This window comes from Aphelocoma coerulescens, chromosome 11 (assembly GCF_041296385.1).
Source record: "Aphelocoma coerulescens isolate FSJ_1873_10779 chromosome 11, UR_Acoe_1.0, whole genome shotgun sequence".
Lineage (NCBI taxonomy): Eukaryota > Metazoa > Chordata > Aves > Passeriformes > Corvidae > Aphelocoma > Aphelocoma coerulescens.
In genome coordinates this window covers 15,922,964-15,950,133 of record NC_091025.1, presented here as the reverse complement: position 1 = coordinate 15,950,133, position 27,170 = coordinate 15,922,964, and the positions used below count along the sequence as shown (strand labels likewise).

The 27,170-nt window shown below is 37.5% G+C and overlaps 2 long non-coding RNA genes across 9 annotated transcripts in view; both read left to right on the top strand.

Annotated features, from left to right (window-relative positions):
- The window catches only part of LOC138117018 (uncharacterized), a 211,362-nt gene extending 195,635 nt beyond the window's left edge, over window positions 1-15,727 (top strand). For 3 of the 7 annotated variants that reach the window (XR_011154458.1, XR_011154460.1, XR_011154456.1), the window contains 3 exons: window positions 4,508-4,568; window positions 6,285-6,374; window positions 6,590-7,233. This is a non-coding gene — a long non-coding RNA (uncharacterized lncRNA). Of the gene's footprint in view, window positions 1-2,708; window positions 2,846-4,507; window positions 4,642-6,284; window positions 6,375-6,589; window positions 7,234-7,820; window positions 10,107-15,649 lie in introns of those variants that run through there. The other 4 variants (XR_011154461.1, XR_011154459.1, XR_011154457.1 and 1 more) reach the window with 4 other exon arrangements.
- A 213-nt stretch (window positions 15,728-15,940) lies between these two features.
- LOC138117020 (uncharacterized) overlaps window positions 15,941-27,170 on the top strand; it is a 70,628-nt gene continuing 59,398 nt past the window's right edge. For both annotated transcript variants that reach the window (XR_011154467.1, XR_011154466.1), the window contains exons 1-3: window positions 15,941-16,056; window positions 16,804-16,904; window positions 19,312-19,424. This is a non-coding gene — a long non-coding RNA (uncharacterized lncRNA). The remainder of the gene's footprint in view (window positions 16,057-16,803; window positions 16,905-19,311; window positions 19,425-27,170) is intronic.

The following is a 27,170-nucleotide window of genomic DNA, read 5'->3' as shown; positions in this document are numbered from 1 at the left end:
CTTCATAATTTCAGACTAAGTTTTCTGTCTTCTGAAGAAGTTAGAGAAGCAGGTGTCAGTAAGAATTCCCACTGATACTTTCTTCAGGTTCCTAAAAGTTTAAGCCTTGTGTAGGAAAGTTGTCATGAAAAGAAGAAAGGATGAAAATTTCAGTTTGCTCCAGTTACAACCCAGCATTAATAAGTGCCTTGGTTTTCTGTTTCCTTATAGAAAGTTTTGGAAACTTACTCCTGTGCAAGCATAATTTTTGAAAGTTCTTTTAAGGAAGCTATTAACTCTGCTGGCATATGGAGAATTTATAATTTCTGCAAGTGTTATATAGGAGAGACCCTCTCATGTAAGCATCTGATGCATTTAACTCATGTTATGAAATATGCCTCTATATCTGGCAATGATTTCAAAATTTCCTGAGCTCTCTGTTTAAACTATAACAGAACTTCCAGGCACAAACTGTCACTGAAGGGGAGCTAAAGTTATAGTATGTTATGCTTAGGTAAAAAATATTAACAGAATATTTTAATTGTTTAGGCAGAGCAGACACAAAATGATGATGTGCACTTTTTCCAAAGTCATGTTAGCATTTACTTTTGTATTCCACACTGATGATTAACCTCTCCCTTTGTTCCCTATCTCCCAAAGACTTTTTCTGACGTGTTTCTGAAATGCATTTCTTCTCATGCAGATAACAAACTCTGATTCTGCTGGCCAAAATTGTGAACTATTGATTTGGGGTTTTTTTTGCTATTAAATGCCAGCTGCTCAAGGAACTGGGGTTCTTCTCCTCCCCTTTCCTCCCTCTCTGCTCCCACAAAACCAGTCCATGTCACATGACGGTTTTCCCGAAGGGCTATAGCTCTCCCAGCTGACCACTCCCCCATGACCAGCTGCCCCACTTGCACCTCTTCTAAAATAGGTGGGTTTTGAAGTGTTTTGCTCTTTTCTCTTTGAAGTATGAAAAGCGTATCCTGGATGTGGGGCTTATGGATGATTCCTGCACAGGTAGGAGTGTAACTGATGACTGGTGAAAATAAGGACATTTTTGTTGCAGAGCTACTGCATGTGTATCTAAATCACATGCTCCTGACTGTGTAGTTTCTTTGTGAGATAATATCTGTGGTTGCAGTTTGTTTTCCTGCAACTTAAGTTACCAAGTGGAATAATGTTCCCAAACTCTGTGTTGCTGGAGTACCTGCTGCTCTTGTTTGGTGGTCAGTAATCTGACTCACCAAAGCTCAAAGAGAGCTTTGGCTGCTCATGCTCTTCCTTCCAATACGGTTTAACTTTTCCATGGGTCTATAGCAAGTTCTGCTAAAACATGAGGATTAATAAGTGTCTTTCCCCTAAAAATCCAAGGCATCCGGGCTATTATGGCATTATTGTTGAAGGCTGTTTACTATGCTGCCCCCTAAAGAAGCTTCATTTTAATTTGTCTAAATTAAACACTAAAAGCAGCTCAAATAGTGGGTTTTCTGTCAGGAAGCACAGCCACGTATATAGGCCTGTTACTGAAGCTGACAGGGGCTTGAATTATTGGTATGAATGATTTTAGATGTTCTATAAGTTTATATAAATTTATTTTCAAACTTGGAAAATTTTCTTTCCAATCTTGCCATGTTTTAAAATGAAAAAGTGAATTTTTATAGTCCTGTTGCAATGGAAAGGTTGACCTGAATAATTGCCACGTGAATGACTTTAATTAAACGAAAAATTAAGTAAATGATGGAATGATAAGATTGTATTTTTTTCTATGAAGTCCTTAGAAAACCAGCATTATAAATTCAAAAGTGCAGGAGATAAAGATGTTTACACTTAATTATGTTGATTCTTTGCCATTTTCCTTTCTCCTCCTTAAAAAAAACCCACCACAAAACACTGTTTTAGCAAAAGCTGTTTCCATCATATTATTTTTTCCAAGGTAAATATTCAGTGCCTAGACTTTTAAACAAGTGCTTTATTCTTGAAAATTAAAATAAAATATTTTCATGTAATCAGTAAATTTTGTTATGAAACTTTACAGCAGCTATATTAAACGATAAGAATAACTACTATTTTGAAATTCTGAACATCTCATAATTAGACCAGCCTTTAAGAAATATTCAGAGTTAAGGCACATTAGAATGTATTCCACAACATGGAGACAGCCCTGACAAAGAAACATTATTCTTAGATTTACAATTAATTACCCTTATGTCTATACCTTGCATTCAATTTGCATATCTTAAAAGTGCTGTAAATTTCATAGCACTCCCTTGTTATTTAAGATCATTCTGCTTTAGTAAAAGTTTCCACAGTGATAACTTTCTCTTGATTATGTAGTTGTGAGGTCAATAAATTTGGCTTTACTTGGCTCTACAATGTTATAATTTTTCTTTTTTTGTGTTGTTTTTCATTATTTTGCTCCTTGCTCCTCCTGCCCTCTCATTTATAATCTCCTGAAGAACCAGTAGATAGAGAAGTCTGGCTCGAAGACGAAGTGAGTGGTCAGATCCTCAGATGTTATCTTTTTCCCAGAACGCCCTGGTATACTGGGTGTCTGATATGTTCTATACATCTTTCTAGTGTCAACCTCATTAAACAAATACACCTTGATGTATAGCTCTCAAGAAATGAAATTTCATGCAATGAATTTGCTCTATATCAGCTCATGTTCTCCCTCTCTCTCCCCCAGTCTTTTCTACTCTGAGAGTAATTTTGTTCTTGATTTCCAGCGTAATTTTACATGGTGACCGTCCATAATTTTGCAAGCAGAGATTTGTCAGTGTTTTCTGATATTTAAAGAAATATCAGATTTTCTGCTCACAACTTGGTGTTTCCTGCTTTCTAAACATGGAATCCTTGCCTCTGGGTAAGGTGTGGTACATTTGGGAGGGTGGGTCAGAATGTTTACTTCAGTCAGATACGTATGGGGATTTTCTCCAAATATTAGACATGTTGCAGCATGTTTGTTGTAAATTCCATAGACTTCTATGAGTAATTATATATCAACCTGTGTTTTATGCTCCAATTCAAGGTTAGCACAACATCCTGTAAGCCAGAAGGATATTGAACACTTTGCAAGAATAGTAAATATTACCCTCATCCCTTTTTCCCCCTTTTTTTCTCCCCCTTCAGCTTAAAAGAATTTTAAAAAGAAATATGTTTTCAAACTAAAATAAACCTTCTTTAATGAGACTATATATTATTTACAGAAAAATGCCACTAAACTCAATTAGTACTGGTCTCACCAGCGGGTAGCATTGAAGTTCTTGAATTTTTTTTTTAATGTAGTTCATTGAAGTCATTACTGAATCTGGGGCAATATTCTATTTTTAATCAATTTTAAAAGTATAATGTATGAGAAAACTCAACACACTGTATGGATTTTTGTAGATTCACTGCTGCAAATAATACACTGACAAATGCATAAAGTTTATGCCCACCTTTCTTTTACTCAGAAAAAATGTTAGAGTGTCACTTTAAACAGGTAATTCCTTGTTGCCACCCCCGTATTATTAATTGCTAGCTGATTAATGTTATTTAAAAAGTTATTATTGCAGCTTCTTTCATTTAACATTTTATTGTATAACACTATTATTTAAAACTACTTTGCTGGATAACAGCAGCCATCCAAAACATTGTCTGTTGCTCAGAAACAGAAATAATAAAAATAATGGAAAGCAGAGCTATTGTGTTAAACTAATGACTGGTTATCCTTCATATGTTAAACAAAACCTCAGAATACAGTACTTTGAATTGCTTTGTCATTGAGTGATCCAATCATTGTGAACTTTAAAGCTGGGTATATGTTTTTAAGATGGAAGAATCTGTCTCTTTTCCCTTGGGACATGATGTTGAAGTTACAGGAAAGAACAGGGTGCAGGATTTAACAGATATATCAATCTCTGCTTTTGAATTTCTCTCAGGCCTTTTAATATATAAATAATTTTGAAGAACTAAAGTAACCACTTTTAACCTTACTTTAATGGGCCTGATACAAGCAAGTGTTGAATATGGCACTATTCTATTAGATTATAATATAACATTTCTATTAAAATAATTTTTAAAAACCTTCCCAAAATTCCAATAACAGTATTTCATGGAATATAACATGGTAGTGGAGATTAGCTAGCCCTAGAATACCTTGGCAAAAGTGTTCAAGTAGCAAGAGTTTTTCTAGTCTTATGTCCTATATACATCTGTTAAATTACTCAGAGATCTCATTAAATAAAGCTAATGTACTTGTAAAACAGTAGGGAGAGACAGTATATCATTGTAACTGTTAGAAAGAGCCATTCTGGCAAGGAGGGAGCCAGGAAGGCTTGGTGTATGCTGGTCAGTGGAGATGTTTCTAGGCCATAAATCTTGGCCCTTTCCTGCCTAGTTATTGTGTATTTCTTTAGGTGAGAGATTGATTGTAGCAATGGAAGATGAATTTGCCCATAGACCCTTTCTTTTTTTCTGTATACTCCTGATGCCTTGCCAAGGTGATAATGCGCTTTTTTTTTTCCCCTGCAATCATTTGTTTCAGATTAAAAGCGTGAAACTGCATGGGGAAACACAAGAAGGCTTGTCTCTGCAGACAGGCAAAGGTGAGGGCATGAAGATGTATAACTGTCCCAGGTGGGAGAAGAGTACAGTTTACCCCCTCAGGATTTGAAACAGGTTTGTCTGAAGGAGAATGAAGCAGGGTAAAATTGATAAAGAACCCCAGCGTTTCTTTATTGTTCATTTTGAGAATGGTATTTTAATTATTGTTTTTAATATGACTGTGTTATGCAACTAAAATAGTTTGTTCTACTAAAATATTCCTTGCCTGTCTGTTTTCTGCTGAGCAAAATGGCTCAAGAACTGCCTCCTCTGTGTGTCCTGCCCTGCTGTTTGTGCTACAGACTGAGCAGGGGATGCTTTTCAGGAATATATACAGATGCTGAATTTATAAGGATCAATGTAGTCACAAATGTTGTACAACATGTCAGGATATCATAAAAAGCAGGCAGTTCTACATAAAATACTAGCTTTATCTCAGAGATTTTAAAGCCTCATTAAAATGTGGATAAAGTCCATATATGGAATGGCAGCATTCAAAAGGTTGAAGTTGTATATCTGTGGTGCAGAGGTTTTAACCATTACATTTGAATGTCAGTCGACTCATTTGATCACAGCTGATATTAATGTGTAACAAGTGAAGACGATGGCATGCATCATATACATCTTAGAACCAATAGGATTTGTTTAAGGTTTGGGGAGTGTGATGTAAAAAGTTGTCCCTTAATTTTTGAAATCTGAGGTTCTCAAATAGAGATGACCCTGTGAGCATCTTGTAGCAATCAAATTTTACATCACAGGACTTCCAGGCAAACTTTATAAGTCCTAAGAAAAGACCTCACTGCTTAATTGGGCAGAAGGATGGGGTGGTTCAGTGGCCTTTCCTGGTGCTGTCGGGGCAGTGAGAGAGCGGGATTGTGGCTGGGGTGGCAACCTGGTCAGAACAGAATAGACACCTTAAAAAAACAAGAGGCTGTGTCTGCAGCTGTTGGCAACCTTAGCACTGAAAATTGCAAATATCCGGGTTCTTGCATGTCTATGGAATTTCACTGTTCTAGCTTTGCAGAGAGTTTATTTTCACTAAAAGGTGGTGTTTGCTCCTGCTTGCAGTGCTGCTTGCCAGATTTGTGACACTGTGATAGCACATTGTACACATCTGCTTGGCAAAGTTATCTGGTGGTGAGAAATCTCAGGATTCCGAGTGCTTTTTCATGGAGAAACTTTGAAAGTCAAGTAAATACTTTTATCTTGACCTTTCTGCAAGGCTGCCCCATATTCACTAGTTGTCAGCACATGTTTGTCTGGAGTCATTCGTCACTGCCATCCGTCACTCCTCTGCCATTCCCATCAGTCCCATTATCTGGGATCAGGAGAGAGCTGAGGATGTAGCCTGAAGGATCATTAAACCTCAGCTTCCAGGTACTGCAGGTAGTCCAGGTGGTCTGTTGTTATTTATAATAAAGAAACAACACAGCAGAACTGCCTGGCAGTGGCCCATGAGGCCCAGAGAAAGGACGGGCTGAGGGATGTCATCACTGAAGGACAGCTAAAAGTGGACTTTCTTTCTCCCACACTGTAAGCAGAGAGGATTTATTGAACATCTGTTCAGTACATGGCTGGGAAGATTGATTAATTTAATTGCTCACACTTTGCTTAAGTAACATTTAAATACTTAATGTCAGGTTTGAAGGATATTACAACATTTACTAGCACACCTTTTTAAAGAGGCAGAGTTTCTCATTGCTTTTTGTGTCTTTCAGGGAAGTTGAAATGCATCCTGAAATTTACTTTGCCCAGAGGTCTGGGAAAACTGGAGCAAGTGGGAAAAGCTGCTTCCTTCATAAATGCAGGTAGATATTTTTTGTATTTTAATCATTGTGGTAAATCAGTAATTTAATGAGGTGGGATCATCCTCACTGAATGGTGGTAATTTTCCTTCTGGTATCCAGGATAAAGACAATTCAGCATATTGTATATTTTGATACCCTTTAACATAATATCATGGTCATATTTAAGGAGTAGATGAGTTAAAGCCACAATAATTTATTGTACATTCTATTCATAGAGGGTATTTGGGAAGAAATTCCTGAGAACATCTTGAGGAGTCCCACCCATGTACCAAAGGGCAAACATTAAGCAATGGAACATTTAGTGTTGCTTATTTCTATGCATTTTGTATACATCTGATAATTTCTCAGTTGTGTAGCTCTGAAAAGCTTATCTGATCAAAGTCTGACCAAAAATGATAAAATCCAACTGAAAGGGTTAGCGGACACTGAGAGTATTTGGCTCAAAAACTAAGCCTTGAGCAAATATGCCACAGTTCCCCATACTTTTGGAGCACTGAATGTTGATATTATTGCCTGTGTGTCTGTAGCAATGTCTGTGACTACCAGCAAATGCTTACTGTTTAAAGATAAAGGGTGAAGCTCCTTGTTTCGCTGCAGTGTAGGGATGCCTTTACATTTGTCACCATCAGAAGTTAAAGTGAGAAAAAGCAGACTGATAGATAGGGGTGCATGTGCAAAGACTGATTCTGTATGATTTTTTTCCATCTGAAAAGTGATTCTTTTTTTCTCATCCTCTATGCTCTAGTAAAGATGTTCCTTGATCTCTTAGTACAGCAGTTCATTTTAAGTCTGATATACAGTCAGATATTCTATTAGATACAAGATCTTTAACTATTTGTCTTACTTTATGTGTAATTTGCTTTGGAACTGTTAGTCCAATAAATAGTAAATGATACTGACTTACACAGCCATGTATTTTTATTGTCTAAGATACCATATATAATGTTCTCACAACAATGCTTTACTCTGAGAGGGTAGGGATTAAACACTGCTCCATGACTAATTTACTGCCTTACAACATAAAAAGCAGAGCTTGGAGAGAAAGGCCTCACATGAGGCTGCATAGAGCAGAGCAATAGTATCATGTAGTGGTACTTAATAATGGCACTGGCATTTTGTTAGCATCTCTACAAGAAAAAAATTGTTCTTAGAGAAGGATAATCTACAGTCAAATCTGATTGAAGTCAAAAGAAACATTGGCTGATTTCTTTGAAAGATGCCCGTCTGTCCCTGACTTTGACTCTACACAATACATCCTGCAACAACGAGTCAGATTGTCAAGGCCAGAACCAGGTGCCTATGTTACTTGTATCCTTCTACATCAGTCATACTGTAGGGAGCAGACAATTAATTCTGGAGCAAAATTGAAAGTCAGAGGCAGAGTGTGAAAGAACAGAATGACAATAATAAAGTGCCCCTGCCTCACATTAATCTCCCTCACTTCAGGGCTGTCAGAGGCGGCCTGGCGGTGACTAATGCCAAGCTTTGCATACAGTGGTCACAGACATGAGCAGCATGCTCCCTTTACAGCATCCACGATTCGCTTTGTTGAGTTTTTGACTCCTGCGGAATCATTGAAAAAACATCGCCGCTGGTCAGAGGGAGCAGGACGAAGTTCCTTCATCATACACCTATTGATCGATGGGCAGCATTCCCAGGCTTGGCTTAAAAAGAAGAGGGGGGGAAAAAAAGGAGAAAGAAAAAGAAAAAAGGAATTCTGACAAATGCAGGGAGATTAAACTAACTTTTTGAAGGGATGAGCTCAGCAGATAAGGGTTAATAAGTTTATCTTTGAGTAAGTGCATATCGTGTGCAAGTCCAAGCATCAAGACAAAATGATCTTACACCTCTGTAGACACACTAATCCATTAACATTGCAAAAGACTTTGATGCACATTTGGGAATTGTGTTCCATTGATTTTATTGTCATCTTTGTGCACAAATAGTAAATAGGGTAACATTTAAGGAACAGTGTAATTATTCCCAAAAAGCAAGACATCAATGTAAAGTTTATTGTTGTAGACCAGACATTTTGACAGGAATACTGTAATATCCCAGAGGTGTCACCAGGTTACTGAAAAGGTTAAAAATTGGTGCATTGTGTCGGAGAAGAAAGGCAGTAACAACAAACAGCATTCAAAAAATCACAGGCACTTCTGTAAGAAAGTGGAAATGTGTCATGTAACAACACACAGCTTCTGTAAGTGGATTGCTGCACTGAGGAAGAAAGTGAAACACACCTAATGAAAATGCTTCCTCCACTGCCAGCATTTCAAGGCTCGCTCTCATTACTGAGATTGCAAAAACAACTTTCCTCTCAGGTTCCTCCTTTTATTGTACCTGAACCCCACACATGCTGAATTGTGGAGTTTGATAGGGCTGTGTCTGAAAATTTCATTTATCTTCTCTGGTAGCTGTGGGAGAAAATTCCCACTCAAGACTTTATTTGCCAAACTCTGCTGTTTTTTCCTTACTAGCCATGTGTATGTATCCTAAATCAGGAGGACAATAGTATTTTTTATAGAGTGCTATTTGACAAGGAGAAAAGTACTCTCTGTCTTGTGTTATAGTTGACCAGCAGAGCAGCATTCATTAGAATCTGAATGAGAAGAGGGAAGGGATATACAGTAATTTATGGCATGTAACCAAGAGCAACATGTTTTATGTTTAAGTATACTGTTGTTTAGCTTTCTAGAGGACTAGAAAAGAAGCATAGGTCCCCTTGTATATTGAATATACCATGTCATTGGATCAGGATTAAAATGTATTTACAGTGACTTTTTGAGCCTTGTACACTGTCAAGAACTGTAGGGTTTGATTTTTTTTTTCCTAAGCAAATTTATTTCCATTAATAGCTCTCAAATCCTAGTTCTGACTTAGAACATTTTCTTAGCATTTCCAATAGTTTTTTTTAAGCTACTCAGCTGGATATGCAATTGTCTTTACTTCAAGAAGGAAATAAGAAGTGTAGAGAATGTCTGTCATTGAGGCATCAGTATGGTTTGAATTTGGGAACCTAAACACAACTCTTTAGTGCTTGTTTGTGCCAAGGGAGGAAGTCTGTTATCTGGCAACAGTGACTTTTACCCTGCACTTGGATTAGCCCTTTCATGTGCTGCAAAACATATTTTACAAGCTTTATACAAAAGCATAAGATGAAATATGCAATGTGGTATGTGCCAGACATTTCCAAGAGTACTGATATGAATACACTTAACAGTATGTCAGTCCCTCACCTTTGGGCTCTGTTTCCACGTTACTCTAAATTCTGGGGGTTTTAAACCCAAAGCACTTTATGGCAGGGGTGGTGTTTTGGGAGGCTGGCGAAGCCACCTTTCATTGTGCAGTCCCTGGAGGTTGTCATTCAGGCTCCTGTTGGCAGAAAGAAGCTTTCAGTTTTACATATACAGTGCCACTCCTTCTCCACCCCTTCCTTCCCTAGTGAGTTTAGACCTAACTTTTTCAGTCTGTTCATGGAGAGTTCTCCTCTCTGGTGCCACAACCAATGAAATCCCAGAACTCTTTTCAACTGCAGACCTGCCACTAATAAGTGGTGATTATGGCATTCCCTGCTTTATATCCAATGCCTTTGGAGTTTTTCAAATGAGGTGGGGATCTGTTTTCTGGAGCTCTGTGTGTGTGTGTAGCATGGTGGCTCTACTAGTTCTTGGAGGAGTCACAGCTAGGAGCTGTCACTCGAAATGCAGTGTTCTAAAGTTTTGAATAAATAATTGCTGTGTGAATCCTGCATCCTCAGCTGACCTAGATGTGGTAGATCTAATTATGTCAAGGCTGCACACTTTTACATGCTTCATTTCTTTTTTTTTTTTTTTTTTTTTTTTGCCAATACATTTATTCTGTTTCCTTTTAATTGGGGGGGTGGGGAAGTGATTTCGCTATGTTTTTCTTTATGTTACGGGGTTGTAAGGTGTCTGACCCTTACTCTCCTAACATAGGTAAATCTTGGTTATATTTTATAGAAACTATGAACAACTTATACATAAGTAGAAAAACAGCACTTCAGTTGTTCAGGAAAAGCAGCATTGTTATACAGAAGACAATGAATGAATCCTTTTTTCTGCATGCTCATAGAATGCATGAGCTCTACTGACCTCAAATCACTCTCAGTTTAGGAAGCTGTGAAAAAACATTCCTAAATTTCCCACTGAAGGTGTACCAACTTGCAGAATGATATGGAGCTCTTTTGGCTACTGATGGGACATACTGCTGATTCCATGTCCATAAAATCTGGAGAGAATTCAGGACAGGCAGACTGGTTTCCCTTCAGCCAAGATGAAAAAACTTGAATTCTGCTCTCCAGATTGGAAGATTAAGAGGTGCTTAGCTCCCCAGATTGCATTCCCACTTCTATGCACAAAATTGGCCCTTACTATATTTATATCATTTTGAAACAGAGAGAAATTAATGCAGTCTCTAAAATATTGCCCATTAGGGATACATTTAAAGAGAAGTTCTATAAAATTTGGAAAATTAACACATTTGCAAATAAGTATGACATGTTAATAATCATAAAACAAATTCAGGAAAAGTTGTATTCCTTCAGTGAGTATTCTGACACTGCCGTTCATGTCCAGCTCATATTGGCAGTCTTTTGGTACAATCCATAAAAAGCAGGAGCCCTTTTCCATAGTGGGAATTTCTCCCCATATTTGTGACATGGATGATGTCCATTGCTTAAAGTGGTGTCTTCTCACAATGGCCTGTTCATTGTTATGTTTCTGTGGAGTTTTTTTTTCTGGTTTCAGGGAAATGTGAGCCCTGTTACACATCGCCAACTTTTGAAGGAAAGGCAAAGCTTCTCCTTAGGTGTAATTAATATGTTATTATTGCTTGTGGTACAAATAAGGGGGATGTCCCATGATAACGGAAACAGGGAGTTCTCTTAATTCTCTTTCCACCACTTGTAGCAATTTTCTCCTCAGGCCCTTCAGTGTGCTTTTGCAGGCAGCAGTGACCACCAGTATCCATCTGTGTTGGACTTCGATTAGAAAGGAATGAAGAATACAGAAAAAAACCCTGAATTAGTAAAAAGGGATCAAATAAGATGGCAGTTCTTAGGATAATTCAGGTGGGAAGCAGGAGGTCACCTCGGCCAGCCTCCAGCTCACGCTGGTCTGTTGGTGTTTATGACTGTTCTTATTTAAGCAGTCTAATACTCTGAACCTGGTTCTAACTCTATGTTCACTGAAGCTGTGGGGAGCTGGGTTCATCTTAATGGTGACACTTCTCAAATGTCTGTCTAATCTGCCTGTGAAGGTTACATTCAATTCCCTGTAACCTTAAAGTGTTTTTGTTGGGTATAGCTACAGCAAAGACAGACTTGTCTTCTTACTCAGCTCTGAAAGCTTTCATTTTGTTTGACAACATTTTATACTGAGCTTGGCTCATTTTCTCACAAGGAAAAAGTATGCAAACTTTACATAGAAGTGGGCAGAAAATTTGGCTACATTTGTTTGCTATAGCAAACACCAACTCACAGAAAGGCAAACACTATACTGATTTTGTTGAGACTTGAAGAGGAAAACATGTCTAGCGCCCAGTATGGATTTTTGGATCAAAATGACAAAGGAAAATGTAGAAGCAACTGCAGTTTGAGGCCCAGAGTTTTTGTATGGATGTTGTCTATTTGGATTTCTCATCTCATTTTCTTGTTTACTCCCACCATCTCTCTGTCAGCCCTACAAATTCAGCTTTCTCCAGGTGAAATACTTTTGAAATTTCAAATGTTTTGTGGCTTGGAAGAAACAAAACTCATTTCATTTCCATCTATACCACATCTAGACATGAAACCTCATCTTACGTGGGCTGAAGTTCCGCTTCCAGAGAAGCGGCATGTGGCTGTGCTGGTTTGATGACCTTGTGCCATCCCTGGAATACAGTGGAGGAGACTGCTTAGAACATTTTGTGCCACTTTGGAGTGAATTCCACAGCCCAGGCCCTGCACTGACACATTTCCATCCATCCCCTGCAATGCATGTGGCAGCAGTATTCCATCTGTTTCTAATGAGCCATAGCAGGGGAGGAAATCTTATGCATAAACATCTCCCACATCACTTATGATTCCATTGAAGAACATCTCTGCAACAGTATTTGTTTGTGACAAAGATTTTTAGCTATTTGTTTATTATAATACCTGTGGATGTCGAACAGAATAGATTAGCCGGTTCCTAAACCTGACAAATTCCTTGGCTGAAATTTTTCCTATATTTTGAGAGCCAATTCCAGCACAAATTCTTGTTGTAAAGGTCTTGTCTATATTCTCCAAAGTAGGGATGATAATTTTGTATGTACCTATTCTATTATAGGGGTGAGGCAGTTGTAGCTAGATTTAACACTAACAAAGAGCAAGCTGTTCTTTATTTAATTCCAGTTATAAGCAAGTTATAGCAAAATATAAATGGAGGGTGAAACAAAGGAACAAAAACTACCACTTTGCATAGTCTTTCTTTTAAAATGTGTGTTTCTTTGTACAGAAGAGCACTGCAATGTTTTTTTAGAGGGAAATAGTTTATAGTGATGTGTATGAAATACAATTTTGATAGACAGAATAAGCTGCAATCCAGTCCTAAACTATAGATTTTCAAGCAGATTGATGCAACAAATTGTTAGCAAATAGCAGTTTGCAATTTGATGCTAATTAGACATAAGGCAAATATGTGCCATGACAAATTAGCAGCAAACCATACTGAAAAGGATTAGCAAGAGCTGGCACAGAGACTGCTCGATTTTGCATACTTCCTTGTCTTAGTCTAGGAGGTCTGAGCCAGTTTTCCTTCTCTGTAAATAGGAAACCAGAGCAGAGATCACAGGCATGCTAGAATGCCTTTAATTGCATATTTGAAATGTTTTAACTCTCTCTTAATCCCATGGAGGCTTTTCTCCATACCACCAGCTTTATTGTCTTGGGAGATGATCAAGTACTTTATCCATTTAATTTTATAACTAAATACATTATGAGGTAAGTAACTCACGGGGTTATTTACTTTAGCAAGTCTATTGTACTTATAGATTTAAGAAAAAGCCCTATTCTTATTCAAAACACCTTTGCTTAACTTCCTGCAAATGTGTTTTTCAGCAGATTTAATTATTCATTTCATTAATAAATTAATTTTTGCTAGAGGATTATCACATTTCTTTATTGATGTGCACAATGCCATTGTAGTAGTTGGTGCAGATCAAACTCATCACCATATCCAGACAAGATAATGCAGTTGTGTTTTCAAACCAGAGAAAAGCAGGAGGTAATTTTTAAGCCAGTTCTTCAGACCTGTGCCTGAATACCAACATAGCTGTAAGTATGACTTCAGAGCTAAAGCAAAAACTGCTGTTGCATCTTTGAAGGGTGACATAATTTCATCAGGATCAATAATTCTAAACAAAAGCCACAGTAAAAGTACCTGTTTATTAAATTTAAGCAGCTTATTCTTTCTTTATGTGGTTGTTTGTTTTGTTTTTTAAATTAAGAGTTTCTGAGGTAAGCCATCACATTCCCCAGGCTTTCAATTCATATTTACTGGTGTGTACTTCAGTTTGGATATGTAAAATGACATGTTTATACTTCAAGGAATCATTGGGTAGATCAGAGGTTCTTAAATATGGTTTCTCTTTCAAATCTGACTTTCTAGGGCATACAAGACATTTAACTTACTAGGCTGATGGTTGTAGTCTAAAATTATATATATATATATATATCTTACATTCCCAACATTCCTGTGTCTATATATGGATCAAAAAGATTGTTAGAAATAGTTCAAAGGTGCTAAAACATTATGTAGTTAGATCTAAACACACATTTCGGTTACCCAAATAAATGAAGTGGGAAAATAAAAGGATATTATGCACAAAAGATTGTTCTTTCATAAGTTTTAGAAAGAATTCCTCAGACAATTTAAACCATGATCAGTAACAAGTTTTGCCACAGCACTGTCTTCCTACATAAACAGCATGATAACACACTATTAAGGATTTACAAAAAGGTGATGAAAGTAGTTGTGCTGTTTAAAAAGAAAAAAGAGAAAACTCTAGGCTTTTCCTGCAATTTCTGAAGGCATTTATATATAATTCACATAAAAGGCACTGTCCTGTAAATCTTCTGTGTGCACTGAGGCCTGGAGAAGGTGTTTCTAGTATTGCCAGGTGTTCTCACTGAATGCTTTCCTGCTCCCCTTTGCCAATATTTTTGCCCACTTGCCACATCACATCAGAAATTCAGGCAACAATGTTTATGCTGATGCAAAATTTTAGAAAAGGGAATTGATTGCCCTCTGGACACAAAGCTTTATTTCCTTTTTGTTGTCCATGCACAGGCTCGTGGCGAGTTCTTGGTAGGCAGTTGTTTGCCTGTATTGAAAGAGTGTAGCAACCATCATTAGGGAAATGTAGACTGAAACTTGAAGTAGTTAAAAGGGATGTTGTTAAGAATTTTAGGATTACATGCAGTGTATAAATGGTTGTAATTTCCAAAGGGAAATTAATTTCTAGTCAAGCCTTTTCACATGGTATCTTCCCTCACAAAAGCATCACAAATTTTCTGCCCATAATGGAGCTCCCAAACACCTCCAAACACATTGCTCAATTCAGTGACAGCTTTCCTGGCAGTGCCTAAGCAGATTTTACATTTTCCTGTAGATGCAGTGTCAGCCCAGACATTGTCTCTGAGAGCTTAGCTGCTCGTGGCTGCTGTGGCAAATCTTTGTGTTGGAGGACAGATGTTTCTACACCGTGCTGGGGATCTGGGTCATGCAGCACCTACTGACTTGGAGCATGTTGGGAATCTCCTCTGAGGCAGCCATTCCTTCACAGCTACCTTCCAGTTCTAGGCCTTATCACCAGCTGAACATAGGGTGTTGGATTTTTTTTTTTTTTTTTTGTTTTTTTTTTGGGACCGGGTTTGACCTTTTCTCTTCTGGTTTCTCCCAAATGGCTTTTGGGGAATATGAAATGTTTGTGAATTTTTTGAATGGAGGTTTGTTTCTAAAGAAGAAGAAAAAAAAAACAAAACATGGGGCAGGAAAAAAATACTTGATGAAATTGAAACCTACATACATTTCTTAAACTGCTAGAAAACAATACAAACACTCCCCCCCCCCCAAAAAAAAAAAAAAACCAAAAACCAAAAAAACCCGAAAGCAGTACTTTTGTGGGTTCGTGCAGGGTATTTCGTCTGGCTTGGGAAAAGATAGTGAATGTTAGGTTAAAGCAAATTCATCCTGATAAAGCATACATATTTTTTGACAAATATATTATCTCTTTAGATCATGGGATTAATAAGATACATTGTCCCCAGGAAAATATGTGCACTCATGGAGAACCTCATTGACATTGCTGCAGAGGTGAGTTCAAAAGGCCAGATATTAAAAAGTTTTTTGAGGCTGTGCAGGCAATTTTTTTACTTGAAACCCATATAAGCTTGCATTTGTATCACTTAGGTAAATGTACAGTCACCCACTATAAGTCATTTGCACATTTACTTGTGTAAAGATATGAATGAAAAATGCAGATGTGCTACAGATTTGACTTCCACAGTTGTGTTTGTTTCTGTTGCATGTGAGGATGAGAATCACAGGATGGTTGTGGCTGGAAGGGATCTCTGAAGATCACTGAGTCCATCCCCCTGCCAAGGCAGGCTCACCTGCAGCAGGTGACACAGGACCATGTCCAGGTGGGTTTGGGATGTCTCCAGAGAGGGAGACTCCACACCCTCCCTGAGCAGCTGTTTCAGTGCTCTGTCAGCCTCAGAGTAAATGCTGATGTGTGTTTAAATGGGTTAAGAATAACTTTGACAGTTTTACTTTAAAATCATTCAAGTTATGCTTATCAATACTATCTAAAATCATTCAAGTTATGCTTATCAATACTATCAGTATTTACAATGGAGATGGTACGATAGAATCTGACACTTCTCCCAGACATTGAAATATTTAAGGTTGTCTGGGGATTCTGGAATGCTCATAATAATCATGAAACATTTATTGTCTTTATCTGCATATCTAAAATTCATCAATGAGTAAAAACAGAGAGGGGAATCTTTAAGAAATAAAACAAAGTATTATCCTGTTGTAATTTATAGTTGCTTTCTTTTATCTGTTTAAGATGCTTGAATTCACTTTGTTAGCAAATTTCTCTTGACAAGCACACCTATTTATTATTACAAAGCATCCTTTTTAGGAATGTCTGAAATGACACATATATTGTTTTAAATAAGATCATAGAGTTAATTTTTAACCACACAAGCACTACAGTAAGAATAGAGCAAACAAAACATAATTAATAGTTTTATGCCATTCGTCAGGATCATTTTATTTGCTGCCAGCATATGCCAAATGCAGAAACATTTTGACTTCAATTAAAAATTTTAAACAAGATTAAACCTGTTGTCATTGAAATCATAGAACATATATGCTTCTAGGTATTGTGTGCATTCCTGAATATTTGCATGACTTCAAGCAAGGAAGTGTGACTGGGAGAGCAGAGGTGTGTGAGAACTTCGCCACTTCATTTGCAAAGAAGGTAACAGAAGTTTCTGCATCCACCCACTTACAGTGACATAACTTCCCTCTGGCCTCAAATGCACGTTTTGTTCTCCTCTGGAAAATGAATTGAAAGAAGTAACACCACATCTATATCTTGTCTTTTAGATAGAAATGATGATACCACAGTCACAGTACACTAGGTTCATTAAGAAACAATTTTATACTTCTTTGGTTTGTTTGTTTTTGTGTTTTGGTTTGGTTTTTTTGGGGGGTGGGGGGGCGGTTTTTTTAATTGCCTAGGGATTTTTTATTATTATTATTATTTTTAATTTTTTAAGGAAATAATTGCATCATGTTTCACGATATTTGTATTATTGTTGCCTCACTAGATAGGACCTTATCATTGCCAGGGACCCAGCTGTCTTGCTGAGTTACTGTCAGCAAAGGATATTTTAAACACCAAAAACATGTTTCATCCTGTATTTGTGGCTGGTCAGAGTTTGAGTTTGGGTACCAGTGCTACCTCAGCAATTTGAAACTTGGAGCATGACCTAGAGGGAATAAAGTAGTACGTGTTGTCTTAACCTCCTGATTAGTAAAACACTTAAGTGCTTATTTAACTTTAAAAATACCTGAACCCTATTAATTCCTTATTAATTACTGATTTGTTAATTTTAGTGGATTTATTAAATTGAAGACTTAAGAAATGAAGAGCCCCCCATAGGATGACAGGACTAAGGAAGTTCCATACTGAATAACTCAGCTGGTTGCCCCAAGGGCTCACAGCTCCCTGTTTACTTAGGCACACACCAACATGCAGATTTCCTGCCTCGTGTGCTGCACTGTAACACAGGGGGAAAATCCCAGATTATTTGCTACCAAGGTGGTAGCATTGATGTGATACTGTGCAGAACCATCCAAAACCAATCAATGCCCTGAAAACTGTGTGCCCTGAATGAGGCCCACACTCATGGGGCTGGGTCAATGTAAACCTTCACTGTGGTCCTTCAAGAAATGCTCTGGGTAATGCTACCAAAGGTTGCAACGTTATTAAGGGTTTGGAATAGAGATTGTGTTCTGCTCCTTTGCCTACATTGCTTAATTCTGAAATTGATGGTTGGATAAGCAGCAGATGGTAGAGACTTCTGCAAATGCATGGTATTTTCAAATTAACTTAAATACACTGTATGGGACTGTGCCATAGAGCAGCTTTGTAAATTGTAGCTATGCACTTCTAGATATGCAGTGAGGACTGCAACCTCCAGTTTTCTAGCTGTCAATTTAGCTTTTGTTCTCTGTTCCGTTTCTGGAACAGAAAATCATCATCAATTTTTGAATTTAGATTCTGCAGAAATGGGGAAAAAGATATCTGGATTTAAAACACTAGCAACAATTGAAAAATACTTATAAGAGGGCACATACAGCAAGAATGGGGAAATCATCATAAATGGTACCTCTCAGGCTACTAGAAGTATTTGTATCTGCTGAGGGAAGGGCAGCTACAGAAAAAAAAGCTTAATGAAATGCATTTGGACCCTTGGAAAAATAACAGAGACTGGAGAACTGGCCAGTGTTGAGCGCAGGTACAAGTTAACAGGGCTCCCAGAGACTCAGGATTAACAGTGATGTAGTCAGTATATTTATTGGATTTATTTGCATTGTAAAGACTCCAGTGGAGGGGTGTATGGAATGCAAAATAAAAGGCAAAAATACAGATGACAACAATTTTTGCTTAGTCAAGTATACAGAAACCTCTGAGGTATTCTGGAGATCAAACTGATTTAGGAAACTAGGGAGCAGAAATCCAAAAATACTCAGTTTTGACAAATTTCCTGCAATGCAAATTGTGTAGAATTATTTGTGTTATTCATAACCATTGATTGAATGCTAAATTAGCTATAACTACTTGATAGAAAGAACTTCAGTGAAATTCAGATCCTACTGAAGTCTCTGGGAGTTTTGCCTTTTCTTTCAGTGGGGATAGAGTTTCCCCACGATCATCATTACTGCAGACAGCTCAATAGAAAAGGCTGCTCAGTTCACAGCGGTGGTCTGAGCAGCCAGCAAAATGGTTGGGTGAAGAAAGAATGGGTTGGAAAATAATACTGCAAATATTATGATACCTATCAGTGATATCCTCTTGCCTCGAATACACTGCTGAATTCATACCTTTCTGCTTGAAAATATACATCATAAACAGAAAGAGAGAATAGTCATAATAATAGTTATAAAAAGTATCCAGAAGCATAGAGAATTTTACATGCAAAGAGTAAAAATGGGGGACCTTAGGTTAAGTGAATGAGAAGATAAGTAAGGTTTTGTAGGAAAGGAATGATTTACACAAGGTAAATCTACTTTCTTTCTTGGCTCTGTCCCATAGTGAAAACAGAGAAATGTGTCAACAAATTGAAAATTGATAAGGAGGAGATTTTGATGTTTTGCAGGATGGGACCTAGAGCTGAAGGAAATCTTTGGAGTGAAAAAGTGTGACAGGATTAGAAAACAAAACTGGACATCCATGTTTGTAAGGCAATTCTCAGAGATGCAATGAAATAAGGTAAGAAAGGACAAGGTAATACTTATTCTTTGACAACATTTTCTGAGTCTCCCTTTGGGATAGTGATGATTTTTTTTTTTTTTAAAAAGACTGGAACCTGTTTGTTACAGGTCATGGGGTGGGATGCTGAATTAGGTCACACACTTGTGTGATTTGTGCAACTTCTTCCTCCAGTGCCTGGGGCTGCAGGTTAGGGGAGGCAGAGAGGCTGCTCAGAGTCCCAGAGTACCACAGGCTGGCCCTGCCCTCCTGCTCTCAAGAGCTAAGGAGCTCTGTGAAGTCTTGTGCTGAAGGAGGATTTTCTTCTCCCCATCAGAGCTTGGGGAATCTTCAGCCTTTGATGGAAAGTAGGATTTACACTTACATATTCATCTTTTGTGTTGGGCCAATAAATAAAGTCTCAAAGTAAAGACTACAGACTCTTCTGGTAGATAACTTCAGTCTCTAAATGTCCTATTTTAGCTTTTCAAGTAAAACACATTCTGACTTGACGAATGTTTGTGCCACAGAGTGGAGGAGGAGTGGGTTCATAACAGCCAGGTGTTGTCAATGTGCAAGTTTGTGGGTTTTAAAAAATTTTTTCAACAAGGGTTTCAGGCATTATTTTTATGCTACAGTAGAGTTTTGTATAAAACCCAGTAGAAACAGCTTAGAATAGCTAGAAACACTTAATGATCAGGGTGGTGCACAGCTGAAGCTTTACCAGCGGAGTCGCTTGCTCACTGATTTGTTGCCAGGTAGTGAGCCAATTAGCAGTGCTGGTTATTATTTACTTTTCATGCTATATATCACTAAAATTGTGTTGTTGATTTATCATTTATACTGTTGTATTGTCAGCATAATTTATTCAGATCATGCTGAGATACCTGAGAAATTAGGTAATAAAGAGAACGGCATAGAATGTGTCTGTATTCAGAGATATTTACTTTGCTTTTAATGAGAATGCATGTTCAGGTAAAACATAGATCATTTAGCTATTAAATTGTTTTTTAAATAAACCTGTTAAAAGTTTATACCTTGGGTTTTCAAAAAATAAAAAGGCTTGGTTTCAATTCTAATCTGATTTTTACTGTTAAATAAGGAACTTTTTACAGATTAGGTTAAATAGCAGACCAAGCAATTGTGCCAACTTAGTTGATTAGTGATTTGCAGGAAAACATACTAGTTTGAGATATCACTGAGGTATCCAGTGTTCTTTATGTATTTGATACTATAATTTTTTTTTGCAAATACAAACATAGATTTTTTTTTTTTAATTGAAAATCATTCCTAGTTGCTTGAATTATTTAAACAAAAAATTAGAATTGAAAGTAAGTCTTTATTTTACAAGAAAAAAGTATTTTGAATACGTTCAGCTGACTAGAAAAGGTCACTTTAAAATGCTCTGACTTTAGAATGCTTTTTGTACATTTTCCTTTGGCTGGGACTGGAATTTGTCATGTGTCTTTGTATAGCTTCATCTTATAATCATTTTCTTTTAATCATCCTATTTAGTTATTTTAAAATCTTTTGATTGACAAATAGGTCTGTGTGTGTTCAGTAGGTTGGCTCTAGTCAAGAAAGGTTCTCTTCTGAGTGTTCCATACAGAAAAAAGGACCTGGTACTTCCAGTGGATGTGCTTTTCTGTTATGACAACGGTTTTACTTTATAAATTTGTGAAAATTAGCTTCCAAATTAGATAATTCAAAGCAAAGTGGAAGAGGATATTTTTTTCCTTAAGCTATGAAAACCTCCTTATCTTTTTCAGTTGCCCTCAGTTTCTGTTTTCAATGATAACTCTAACACATCGGTAGAACCATATAAAAACCACTTATTTCCAGACTGTCTTGATGCAGGAATCTTTTAAATGGCTCTATTGGCTCCATCACTTGAATTTTCTGCCAGTCTTGTGTAATGATTTTCAGTTTTCACAGCACTGCTCCTCTGCAATGACTGTCTTGGGTATGGTCAGACCTGAGAAAGAACAAATCCAAAGAGCAAATGAAAGTAATCCTGGAGCAGCCATCTAATTTTCTGTTTACCAACTTTTAGTTGATCTATATGTGGTGTGCAGGAATTTTCATATGCCTTCAGGAATCAAGGGGGAAAAAGGTTCTGTCAAAGGAGAGAATCTTGAGAATGGTGGTTCTTAATTAAAGTATCTCTGATAATCCCCTGTATGAAGGTTGTATGATGGTATGAATGAAAAATGTCAAGGAAAAAATGACTACTGAGCTAGAAACCTTGCAGTAATATGGCTCAGACCAATTTGGATCAATCCTATGTCTTTACAGCTAAGAAGTGTGAAGGGAAATTTAAATGATACCTGTCTTATTTCATTGCTTGTAATAGGAGACACTTTTATTTTGCAATCTTGTATAACAGAGGCACAGCACTTGCTGTAAGTAGGTGTAAAAGCATTTTCGGAGGCTGAAATCATGGGGGTACTATGGTTTGTGTGTTAAATTGCCTTAAAGGGTACAAGGCATGCTCATTCAGCTGGATTATCTAGAGGCTGAAGAATTTTGTAATTAAGAACTAGCAGACCTCTAGTAAAATGTTTATCATGTTACTAAGTAAAGATACTTCATTTACTTATTTTGACAACCGTAGGTTAGTTTTCCTTGGAAGTTATTCATGAAATATGAGTGCACTTAAGTCATATTTTATGAAAATACTGAAATCTGAACTTGAGACAGGCAGCACTGCCCGATAAAACATGGGGACCCTGTGTGTAGAGGATGGAGAAACTCCTTTATTTTTGCCATAAGATGTGTGAGTCAGCTGGGAGTAAGTGACACTCCACTGTGCAGGTTTACGGGGTGTCTGCTACGAGGATTTCAGGAGGACAGCAGGTTTTCTGCTTTCCACATTTCTCCTGAAACCTCTGCATGTCATTACACAGCTGAAACAGAATACAGGATGGGCTGTAGGAAGATGCAGAATTATTTCATCTGTGAGAGAAAAAAAGTCACTTAACTTGCTCTTAGCTATGTTATTTGAGATTCACGGGATCTCTTCTCAATTGAATGATAAATGCCAAATTCCCACAGAGCCCACCCCTTATTCTCTTTAAATATAATGGCAAACATTTGTCTATGGCAGTTAGTGGGTTTTGTATTTTAATGTTATAATATTGATGAAATTCAAGTGCTTTATTTTAATGTTATTTACTACAAAAGTCAATTGCTTAATCAAAAGCTGATTCCTTTAGGCAGAAAATTTGCTTCCCCGAATTCCAGACGTTTTAGTGTTTATTCTTTTGAACTTGGATAACGTATGTTCTACATCTTAAGCTTCCCTAGTCTGTCTCAGGATTTCATTAACATTATTTGAAATATTAGCATGTTTCAGAACTTGTGAAACCAGCTCCTCTGTGCTGGTTCTATGACCAATATTGTATTTCTCCCAGTTTTCTCAGCTGCCATGGACAATCAGAATGCACCTTGGAGTATCACTAACACTGATGGACATCTTTTCAGTGACTCTAAATGCAGCATATCTGACATTCAGCTGAGGTGGTCCTGTGTCTTTAGAGAGGGCTTAATACTCTTTTGTTCTATGAAATCAAAATAACAGTTGATAGAATGTAACATGTTAAACTTTTGCCAGTTTCATCTTGGCTTTCCTCTCCAGGAAAAGCCAGTTCTGTACAGAACAGATCTTTTGCAGTCATAAACTCTGGCTTCTCAATGAATTGATTTCTATTAAATCTGTGTTGTTTGCTGAAATTTTCTGTACTATATCTGGAGACAGGATAAAAGCAAAGAAAATACTCAGAAATACCCAGTTGCCTTTTAATGCCTTTATTTCCTTTTAATAGTATTTTCTTTGCATAGTTCTTGACACATGAGTTTCAGTGACTTTGTTCTCCTGATCATGTTGCATTAAACCTACAGATTCTGGGAGAAATACTCATTTGGAATGTAAGAGTCCAACCAGAAGTTTCTGTTGAAATGAGAACTACTAAGGAGATTATCAGAGCAACTGCATGAAGGAGAGCTGTGCTTTCATAAGCAGATTTGAGAAAGAGAGGTGTCAGGTAGGATTCATGAGAGAGATGAAGACAAGAAGAGGCAATTTAAAAGGGAAGTTTGCAGATTACGGAAGAAAGTAGATAGAATGTAGATAGTAGTAGATAGTAGATTTATGTTTCTTAAAACATAAATTTGTTTGGGTGGAGATCATGGCTTTCCCATGATTTGTAGAGTTTTTCAGAATTCAAAGCAAAGCTGTGCTGACTTGTGGCTGTCAATATCAAGACATCTCATGAATTCAAACCAGAAAGGTTTATGAAGCTCTGGTACAAAGTAGACCTTTAACATGCCCCATCCCCACCTACCCTCCCTCCCCATTCTGAATATGTCTGGAGAATTCAAAAAGTTTCAAATTAAATCATCATTTTATAAGAGGTAACCTAATGAAGTTAAAGCTGAAGGAGAGTTTATCCTGTCCCTGACTTGTTTTCCTTTACCAGGATGATTCAGGCCTGGATTTCTTGAACAAGACAGAACAGTAAGTTCATGCCTCCTCTCTTTTTGCTCCCAGCACTGTTGGATCACACTTTTCCTGTGCAAAATCCTTCCCTTGGATGTACATACAGGACAATGTGTGCTGTACTAAAGCAGATCTGTTTAGCTGAGGCTGAAGTCTTAGGTCAAGAAGTCTGTAGGAGAGGAGAAGAAATCTCATATTTCACTCTATAGTTTCTCAGGGAAAAAAAAGTTGGCATTAAATATTGCTCTCTAGTTGATTTTATTGCTTCCAGTGCCTTCTACTCTTTCCTGTTCTTTTTTTGACAAGTGTGAAGCAAAAGTCAGACTGAGTTTTAGGAGCAGCTCAGGCATGTCTAGCTCAGTTTCCAAATTCTATTGTACATAGCTGCTCAGTAGCCAAAGGTCTTGTTGATAGGCAGTAGTCTGAACTCTTCCCTAAGAAACTCATGGAGACCTAATGTCAAATCATTAACTGCTGGATCTGTGGAGATCAGTGGTGGGACTGTCCCAGTGTTTTCAGGGTGGGTCTTAATGGTGCTCTGAGGGTAAATGTCAAAAAAAGGTGAAACGTCTGCTTAAAGTTACCACTCTCAACCAGCTGTTTAGTCACTTAGTATCTTAACCATTTGTATTTGCAGTACTCTGGAAATACTGAAAAGCATAAAACAATAAGTGAAGGGTTAAACGATATTATTTTCTGTACTGTACTAGGTAGATTTATCTCTTTATCATTTTGTTCTCATTCTAAGATGAGGTGGAAACTGGGCAGAGAAAGATTAATGGTCACCAGGCAGGCACACAGTGATTGGAGTGATGTTGCATCTGTTATGTTAGTCCCAATTATTTCATTCAATTGCAGGATTTAGTTGTATACCTGCATTTTGGAGAAGTTTGTCATTTTGTCTTTTGTTTTGACAAGGTAAAAGTTGCTCATTTAGATCAACCCAAGTCATCTTTATCTGGATAATTCTGCTTCCTGTTTAATTTCCAAAGACAAAGTGGAGGTTGTCTTTGAGGATGATAGTTGTACCCAGTGATTTTGCATTATCCTGTGCTTGGCAGTTTTTTACCATAGGTAAAGAGAAAGGCAAGGTAGGGCGATGTAGATCTTGGCTTCATTAATTTGCCTTACCTGGGAACTCTGATTATCATGATTTTCATTTTAATTGTGACTTTTTGCTGCACAGTCCAGTTGCTTCACAGTTCACTGTCAGTCCTTCTGCCCTCTTCTCGCAGAGGACGTTAAGGGGTGAGAAATGGGATTTTGTCACCATTCATTAAAATCCTTATTCTATCCTTCAGCTTCTTTAAAAAATGCTTTCCCTTAAGTCTCCTGGTTGTAAGAAAATCACTACTAAAGCAGTGCCTGCAGTAGATTATTTCATTAGTGCTACTAGATACTGCTACTGCTTAGCTTAGCAGCTTCCTCCTTCACTGAGGATGGTCAAGCTATTTCCTTCCAAAACGTGGTTGAGCACATATCTGCTCTGTGCTTGGAGATATAAACTGGTCTCCTGGAATAACTGAGAGCTATATGTTTGATAATTAATTGCTCACCCACCCCCTTCCTAATTGTTGATTTTTCTTCTGTCTTTGTCAGCTCTGGAAGCCTTGTACCTCTGTTCTGCTCCCTTGTTTGGGATCAGAGTTATATTAAAAATCCTGACATATGAGTAATATTTCTACTTAAAATGAAATAATTTACCTCACATGGCTGCTAACCAGCTTCAGAAAGTAACAAACAAAATGCTACCTGTCTGCTTCAAAAATCACATGCTAATCTGGAAATTTGGTCCCACTGGGTGAAGATCAAATGAACAATATTATCCTTCTGCACTCAGTCACACGTGCCCTGTGTACACAATCCGGAGGGAAGGTGTAAATAGGCAGTGTTTAGGATCTATGAATTGTTAGCTTATTCTGCCCAGCAGGCTGATGTGCTCAGGGTATAAACAGATCAGTCTCTACTTGATCTTCTGCACCTCATGCTTTTTGACATCACCATAAATTCATATTGTATTTTTATGGAAGCTGTAGAAAAGAAGTGGCACGACTTTGGCAGCCCTGGCACAATTTTATTTTGTATTAACTGTAATATTGTATTTTTCCTACACTGCTGTAGTTCTGGGGCTTCTTTTATCATTTTGGTACTTAAGTCACTCTTGCATAATATGTTCTTTTTGTTAAAGCATCAGTGTCTTTTAGTTTACCTGTGAAGGAGAAAATTACTGTGTTACTGTGTGTGTTTGATTCTGCTACAGGGTCTCTCTCAAGTCTTGTCACCACAGAATATGGGAATAGCCCTTGGAATAAATGTCATCCTTAAATTCCATGGGTTTTCTAGCAAGTACTCATGCTATAAAAACTGTAACAGAAAGAGTTTAGTTTTTGTAGTTTTCTCTCTTACTCTTTTCCTGAAGAATACATTATCTTCATATCTCTTAATGGTGTGATAGCTTTCAAATGTGTTGTTGCCTGAACCCTTGATTAAACAAAATGGTGCTGATTGCAGCAGGGTGGCTAAATGTGGACAGAAGTGGCTACTGCAGCTTGCTCACTAAGAAGTCATTTATCAAAGTTTTATCTGATTTCAGAGGCATTAGGTTTATCAGTCACAGTTTATAAATGGCATGTCATCAGCATCAAACCGGAGCAATGCCTTGCTCAAATGCTGCTGTAAAGCAAGTGTAAACATCCCCTGCAGGTGCACAGTGTCCTTACCTTAGGAGCTGTGTCATGCACCATACAGCAACCCTCAGCATTTTGCTTAGTTCTGGAATTGTTTCGATGTTGTTGTGTTGGTGATCAGAGTTTGATTTCTGCTTCTCACCCAACACCAAAAATGAGAACGATTGAACTCTTGGTGAGAAAAGCAAAGGCATTAGGTGCAATGTGCAGAAATATGCAGTGGAATGTATAGAAATAGACAGCTGGAACAGTTGAAGGTGTTGGGGCCAGCAGGTGATGAAACTATGTGCCATTCGAGAGCAATATGGGGGGAGTTTTATTAAACCTATACATCCATTTGAGCCTAAATTAACCTTGGTGGTTTTTTAGCCAGCCTAAGAAAAACAAAAAAGTGCTAAACCCTCAGCTAGACAGACACCCTGACTACTCACCTGATTTTTGGGATATGTTTTAAAAATTTCAGCACTCAATTCTGTATTTGAAAACTTAAGCTCCAAATTATTTATTAATGGTGAGAAGATTGTTTTGGACCCTTAAAAGTATACACAACTTCTTTAAGTGATTATGAAGGTAAATTTTATT